We start from the raw sequence: 8,483 nt of genomic DNA, 5'->3' as shown, positions 1-8,483 counted from the left end.
TTCCGTAGTTCAGTATTATTAACAATATCTTCATTATCATCAAAGGACAAGCTAATCATTCTTGTCTGACACAATTCTTGGACATTGTGATTTCTTCAAGACATCTCCATCCATCCATCTTCAACCACTTTATCCAATTCAGGTCAGTGGGAGAACCGGAGCATGTTTTAGCAACGAATGGGCTTGTCACGATCGTAATCCCTCCCTTAAGGGCGCACCGGATCTTTCATATTTTGCTGATTCCTTATTTAAGATGGGCACTCTCGCTACTCTGGGCTCTGCAGTGGAAAATGGATGCCCGGAGGCCCGTCTACTCATAAGTCACCCTATGTCTGTGGCTTGAGGACATAGGCCCCCTATCGGCGTCCTAACCCTGCTGAGTCTGGGGCTCAGAGCGCCTGGCCTCGTCATCCTGTTTTAACTTCCCTGTCCCTGTACCAGATCCCAATCCAGTTTTTAACTTTGTCTTGTTTTCGTCTTGGATGGATCACTCGGTTTCGGACCTTGGACTTCGCCCATGATTTCCCACTGGACTCCCTTGGACTTATTTGCCATGGTCAAGCCCCCCGAACACCAGTTGACTGCCATCATGCGTTTGTCAACCTACCATGATCCTCGTTGTCTCCTCCCTGTTGTCCTACTCCACTTACGTCTGGATTATACCATCTGCATAGGGTCCAGAATTACGTAATGTGACATTCTGTTTTGTTTCACCATTGATTCACAAGAGATAAATAGGGCAAACTTAACTCCTTTAAGATGATGGTTTTAAGTACCTAAATCAGGTCCTCTTGTAAACTATGTTCTAGGCTAAAAAAGTTAGATAATGTTAGCCTGTCAAAGTAGGACATTTCTTACATCTAATAATGTATCAGGTTGTAGTGTTGGACTGATTTCAGAGCTTTATTCTTTTGGTGAACAAAATTTTTCACATTCTAAATGAGGTCCTCGAGTACATTGTAGAACTTTAACCCTACTTGACATAAATCCTGTGCATGTACCTTTATTACTGTCCAGAAAATGAGTCCACATAAACATTTGTCATTGAAAGCTTCTTCAAGATTGGGACTTCTCATTTTATATTTATAGTTTAGGTATACAGTATATTATCTGCACATACTGTATTAGTATATGCACAAAGCATGTTCATTTAATATCTTGCACTCATCTACATTAGATGTCACCTTTCAGATGTTCTCCTTGTCTTTAATGTAAATCGGATTTTCCTTTGTGGTTTCAACATAAAGTGTGATGACTAACACACTAGGTAATGAGTGCCTGACAAAATGACAGAGCCTGCCAGCAAGGTGGTCTGTTCTCATTGGTTGGACTCTACCCAGGATCCTGGGTCTAACTATTTTCTTAAGTATTTTTAAAATGCTGAGTCTCGCAGGTCTGTAAGCCAGTCTGTAAGCCAATTAGTTAATAATGTGAACTGTTTACGTCTCTCCTTCACCTTCTCCAAAGTACCTGATGTCTAAAGTATAACCCTTTGCCTCTAGGTGGTCTTAAAAACCTTTTACTTAGTCCAGAAGAGTAAATTACTGTATTTGATGCAAGGCCTATCGCAACATCTTCATTCACTCTGAGTACGATTCCTGTAACTCATTCAGAGTAGCTATTTCTCCTTTTGCAGGTTCTTCATTTAACAACTGTCCATCCTGATGCTGAGAATGTCACTAGTTTACTAACTATACTGTACCTGAATCTAGGTCAGTGATTGATATACCAATAATATGAATTTGAACCTAAACTGGTGCACTAACCTCTTAAGAGAAGTACAAAGGGATAGGATAAATATGTAAGAGTTTAAGATATTCTACTTAAAGTACAGACAAAAGGGATTCATTCAAAAAAATGAAAATTGAAGGCTAGAAAGCAGTGACCCAAATGGTCATTACATTCTTTAAGAAGAAAGGACTTTATAAAATGATATTAAATTGATGGTATTAAGTTAGAGAAGAAGACCATAATGAACTACAGTACAAGTACAGTTGATAAAATATATACAGTAATGTAATAAGGGCCATGGGAGAGATTGAATATTGCAATGAAGGCTAAAATAAATAAATAAAGGTAATACAGTACATCTAAGATGGGAATGGGAATCCTTTAGAAAGGGAAATATCTGAAATATAAAATTAAATAAAATACTCCAAGGAACAAATCAACAACATGCCTCAGGATGAGAAAAGGTGAAGTTCTTTATTAAATAACATTAGCATAGAAGCATTGGAAGTGTTAGATATTAGACACACATAATATACAAATCCCCTGGGCCTGATAGTACTGAAGGAATCAAGGCGTGTTATTCATAGCCCATTAGAAAAAGTCTCCAAACATCACTCAAGACAAAGATAATATATTGTACATTGACAGGAAAGTAGTTAAGTGCAGAGTGAATCCATAAAAAGGCTGACAAACCTGAACCAAATTATTATAGTGTTATATGTCTTAATTCTGTTACATGCAAGAAAATATAGAAAGAATAATTGTGAAAAACAGAACTAAACTAAAGTTATGCCTATATGGAAACTGGATGTTATGGGAGAGTCATCATAGATTTAGAAAAGGTAGGTTTTGATTAAACTGGACAGTATCATTCTTAAACTCTGTCTCATAGTCTGCTTTCCTGAAATTGTAAATATGTTTTTTTTTAATTTTACAAAATATGCTTCAAACCTCCATTTTAAATGGTGTAATACATTTACATGAGTTTAGTAACATAATGTAAATACAGAGTGTACTGCCTCTTAAATAATCAGTTCCTTCACTCTTCTCTTCCATGATGATGGTTTGAATCTATTTGGAAAACAATTCAGAAAGAGAAAATGAAACTCATTGAGTTTGTCTGAGATTCTTTAACAGAAATGCATTAACAGCACATATGAGAGAACCAGCCTCACCTGTTTCAAGCCAGACTTCTTAGGCTTTAATGAGTCCTTTAACAGTCCTAGTCATAGTTGAGTCAGACCCTTGTTATCTGGTTTGGAATCAAGTAACAGAGATCATGAGGAGACTCTCATGGTCGGCTCATGGGGAACTAGACTCTTATTGCCAAGGGGACATTGAGTAGCCAGGTCTTGCAATTAGATGCCAGATGAGCGATTACCTCACTGACAGACATTTCATTGAAAGGCAAGAATATAAGTTCTTCACTGTGTGTCCGTGAGACACCAGGTTTAGCCGTGAGATGCCGAGATAAGATCTAACTCCAGAAGGGGTGGGTTCCAGCAACAGTCCTGGAAGGCACTGAGTGATGCTACAGGCAGCCTGTTCTATGGGAGAGGGCTGTTTGAACTAAAGGTTCATTCAAGGTTAAGTGAGGCAATCAGTGGAGTTTCATGGGAAAGTCAGTTTCAAAGGGAAACAAATGGCTGAGAGTTAGTAACAGTAGGGGGCTCCTAGACACAAACAGATATGAGTACAGAGAGCAGGGAAAGATCTTACTCAGCAGAAGCCTTGGGTGCTTCAGTCTCAGCCTGCCAGTAAGAAAGAATATGGTTTATAGAGGGGACAGACCTAAATGCAAGTGACCAGGTGATTCCGCTGCTATTCACGCTATGGTATTACAAGATTAAGTAAACTGTGCAATCACGAACTGACTTAAGGTTAAAACACAGCTACAAACAACAACTTTGGTCTGAGTATTGCCTAAGTGTGGTAAAAACCAAGGGTTAATATGGCAGATTTCCCCCACGCTCAGCTGCCATCAAGGGGATACATGGAGTTAAACATGCATTGACATTATTTCGGTTAGGAGTCAAACTCATATACAGAAACTCATGACTATTCATATAGTCAAAAGACAAGTAAATAATTAGTGTCAGGAATTAATCTTCATCAAGCACACTAATTTTGAATAATAGCTTAATTATTGAGTGTTAAAATGTGTTAAGAAATATCCTCATCCAAACAAGACGACTGGCCTAGCACATATCCTGATGAGATTTAAAAGTCCTGCAGAGAGTGGAATACAGGATTCAGAAGTAGCCTTGTCTAAACTTGGTCTGCTGGATCAGCACCAAGGATGTCCTATTGGTACAGGAAAGGGAAAGGATTCTGTGTTCCGCCTTGACTTTCCTTGAGGGAGCAAGGAATGTCAAAGCTCAGATCAAGACTTAGATGGAAAAAAGCTTGAAGTCTGCTTACCCATGGTTGTAGCAGCTACTGTACACTGAATATTCATTCATATTCAGTGGTGCAGACAGAATTGTAATTGGGAGTGATCCAAAGCTTATCATGTTACAGAGAAAGTCTTGGGTAGTATCGTGGTTTACAGCATGTACAGTCTCTGTCATGCAGTCATTTGAAGCTCAGTTAGTTGAGGTACAGGTCAAACAGTTGCATATTTCTTTTTACTGTAAAGCTGTGAGAGGTTTAGAGAGCAAGGGAGCAATTGTAAATTGCTGTGCAGTATCTTTTTAGGCAGGTCATCATGAGTGGTGATGGGTTTTGATGCCATTGGGTATAATGTTCTTCTCCACCCAGAAGGTTCCCTTTTAGTGGATTAGCCTAGCCCTGTTAGTACATTATTGAGTTCTACATTAAGTTGCCTACCTCTTGGAATGGTAGACAAAAAGGTGAAGATGTGTACAGTTTAACACTTTAAAAAATCTATTAAATTTAGAATGGTCTGATTTGTGTCAGAATCCCAAAATGTTTTGTTGTTCAGGCCCATTTTAACAGCATTCCCAATATAAAATGAGTCACAAAGCTAAGGTCTGTCAGATCATTTTCATTTCAAGACAACGTGAAGATTATTGTATTCTTTCTGAAAACTCTAATTCACTTTAATTCTACCAATTACATTTTAATTAATTAATCAATTCAATTCTACACCATAAATCTACCAAGTGAATACTCAAGTGAATTTAAATTACCTGCAGAGGAGTGTCTCCACGCTATCTATCATATTTTGCAGAGAAAGATATTAGATGTCTCTGCCTAGTGGAACGTGACTGGAACAGCTCGGACACCAACCAAGGGGTATCCTAATGAGATGCCCAAGTCACCTCAACTGGCTCCTCTCGATCTGGAGGAGCAGTGGCTGTAATCTAAGACTCTCCTGGATTGCCGAGCTCCTCACCCTGTCACAGAGTCAACCCAGCAGCCCTGCAGAGAAACCTAATTTCTGCCGCTTGTATCCGCTATCTCGTTATTTCGGTCATTACCCACAGCTCATGACCATAGGTGAGCACAGGGACATACTGTAGATCAACCGGTAAACCGAGAGCTTTGTCTTCAATCTCAGCTCCTGCTTCACCAACACAGATCAGTACAGTGCCTGCAAAGCAGCTGACGCTGCCCCAATCCGCTTGTCGATCTCACGCTCCCCTCTTCCATCTGAACAAGATCCTGAGATACCTAAACTCCTCCACAAAGGCCAGCTGTTCCTCCCTCACCTGGAGAGAGCAATCCGCTCTTTTCCAGGAGAGAACCATGACCTCAGTCTTGGAGGCGCCGATTTTCCTCCCAGCCGCTTCTGCCCGTGGCAGACCCTGGACACACTGGAGGGATTATATCTCTCGGCTGGTTTGGGAGTGCCTGGGGATCCCACAGGAGGAGCTGGAATCTGTTGCTGGGGACAGGGAAGTCTGGGCTGATCTACTTGGCTTGCTGCAACCGCGACCCTCACCAGGAAAAGAATGAGAATGGATGGATGGAGATTTTAGATGTTGGAACACAACAAACAAACCAAAGCAAATAACCGGTAAAAGCAAATAATCTAAATGAGAACTAGGAGGATGTTTCTTGTGACATGGATTTACAGTATATTTGTGTTTTTTGTCATTTTTGTTGAGAATTAATAATAAATATTTTAGGATTATTGTTTCAGATATTTTTGTGAGGTAAAAGGGACAATCCAAGGCAAATCCAAGAACTTTGCTGGGGATTTCCTTAAGGCCAACATACAGTACACCCTTAATGTGTTTTATCAATCTGGTAAGAAACATCAACATGATATGCCACCATCTCTAAGTCATCCACAAAATATATAATATTTATAAGTAAAAGTGAAAACTGAGACTCTCCTTTTTTTCTGTTATCTCTGCATAGATTATATCTAGGGATATACACAATATTAGTCTTGTCAGTGAGGGCCACAACATTCCTCCTTCAAATGCTAATTTGCTATCTGGTGCTGTGACGCATAAAACCTATAAAATCAATGGTACAGTATATGCCTGTAGAAGAAATGAATAAATATATTATTTTAAAAAAATCATTTATGATTTATCAAAGTGGGGGTCTGAAAGACAAAAAAGTGCAATATTATCTGTAGTTCTAGTATCTCTATTAATAAGTTTGTGTTTTCCAATTTTGAGTAGTCAGTGAATGTCAACTCCTTTTCCTTACAAAAACATTCAAATTCTTCCTATGGTGTACTATTTTGTGAAAACACAAACTGATGTATCACATGTTTTTTATTTTAATATTTTATTCAAATTCCAAATGCTCAATCCGAAAACTTCTAAGGATACGATACAGTAGGTTACAAAAAATGTCAGCAGAAATTAAAGATAAAGAAATAAATATGCTTTTTGCATGAGTATTCAAACCCTTGAACTCAGTATTTGCTGGAAGCACCTTTGGCTCAATTACTGCCGTTAGTCTTTTTGGTTAAGTCTCTACCAACTCTTCACATAGAACTGATGCAATGTTTGCCCACTTTTCTGTTCAGATGTGCTCAAGCTGGGTTGCTTGGGGATCACTTAGGGACAGTAATTCTTTTCATTCCTCAAATTCTCAATAGAATTCAGGTCAGTACCTGGACTGAGCCTTTCTAGGACATTTACTTTCTCATGCATAAGCCACTACACTAGCCACTAGTGTAACGTTTGCCATGTGCTTTAGGCCATTCTGTTGCTGAAAGGTGCATTTTTTCTCAGTTTTGGGTTAGAAGTAAATTTAATAGTGCTTTACTCTATGTTCCCATCAGTCTTGACAAACATCCTAGTCTCAGCTGATGAGAAGCAAAATTACAACATTATTCTAATTCTGCCATCACAACGCTTGACCATAGGAGTGGTGTTGACTGAGTGATGCTCTGTGTTAGATTTTGTAATTCTTTACATTGTGACCAAAATTATATATATAAAGTATTTTTTGTATTGTTTAACCACAAAACCCTTTGCCATGTTTGCATGGCATGCTTTGGAGTTTTGTTGCAAAACCCATGTGGAATTTTGGGTTTATGTGAAATTTCCATGGAAGCCCCTTTTGTAGAGTGACTTGGATATTGAAAGGTTTTCCTGGGAAAAGTTTGATGCTGGAAGATGTTGGTGGGGCCAGTAGGGAGCGTTCACCCCGCAGCCTGTGTGGGTCCTAATGCCCCAGTATAGTAACGGGGACACTATACTGTAAAAAGGAGCTGTGCTTCATATGAGACATAAAATCAAGGTCACGACTCTCTGTGGTCAAATCTCAGGGAGTTTCTCGAAAACACTAGGGGTGTTACCCAGGTGCCCTGGCCAAATTTCCCATTAGCTTTTACCAATTATGGCCTCCTAATAATCCCCATCTATGAACTGGCTTCATCACTCCATTCCCCTCCCCATCGATAGATGATGTGCAGTGAGTGAACTGGCGCACTATGGCTGCCGTTGCATCATTCAGGTGGGGCTGCACATTGGTGGTGGAGAGGAATCCCCATTACATGTTATTTGCTTTAAGTGGAGTGTCTAGAAAATCACTATATAAGGTATTATTATAATTATAATTATTATTATTATTATTATTATTATTATCATTTCTGACTGCAACAAAGACCTTACAATTAATTCTTGATAGCTTGGATAGGTGTGTTTAACTGGAAGTTGAAAAAGGGTCTTGCAGAACACAGCAGTTTCTACGGTTACTGTCTGTAGTTTGAGAAGTGAATTGATTACGGTTATTCTGCTGTGCCTAAACATCTTCTGCTGAGCAGGAAGAGAGGATAAATCCAGGTAAAGGTAATGTACTTTGATCTCTGTCCTCCATAATCCTGGCCTTTTTCCTTTGGCTTTAGTGTCAAACTCACATGTACTAAGTTTGTCTCTGTTGCTAAAATGAGATACCTCAGATACATTTAAGTAAATTATGAACACAGTGTAAATAAATTCAGAATCTATGTAAGAATGCTCTATGATTCAGAGCAAAAAAAATTCTAAAACCTTACTTTAAATAAAAAACATATCTGAATACATTTGATATACATTAGCACTCTACTGTTCACTTGAATAACTTAATACATTTTAAATGCTTTTTTGTCCTGGAGACTGAACTGCTTTTTTTTTTTAAAGAAAAGTACAGTGGAGATTTTGCAGTCACAAAGGAAAGTACTGTATATATTTTGGTATTAATTTCTATTTTCATTTTGTTACGTCATTCCATTTCAAAGACAGAATGTGTTCCCCTTGCTATAGTATGTTCATCTTCTAGCTCGTCTCAGACTGCACTACTGCCATATGTACAATATTTGGATCTCTGACTCAACTCTG

Source organism: Lepisosteus platostomus, chromosome 7 (assembly GCF_059453375.1).
Source record: "Lepisosteus platostomus isolate fLepPlt1 chromosome 7, fLepPlt1.hap1, whole genome shotgun sequence".
In the NCBI taxonomy this organism is placed as follows: Eukaryota; Metazoa; Chordata; class Actinopteri; order Semionotiformes; family Lepisosteidae; genus Lepisosteus; species Lepisosteus platostomus.
This window is presented reverse-complemented; position numbering follows the sequence as displayed.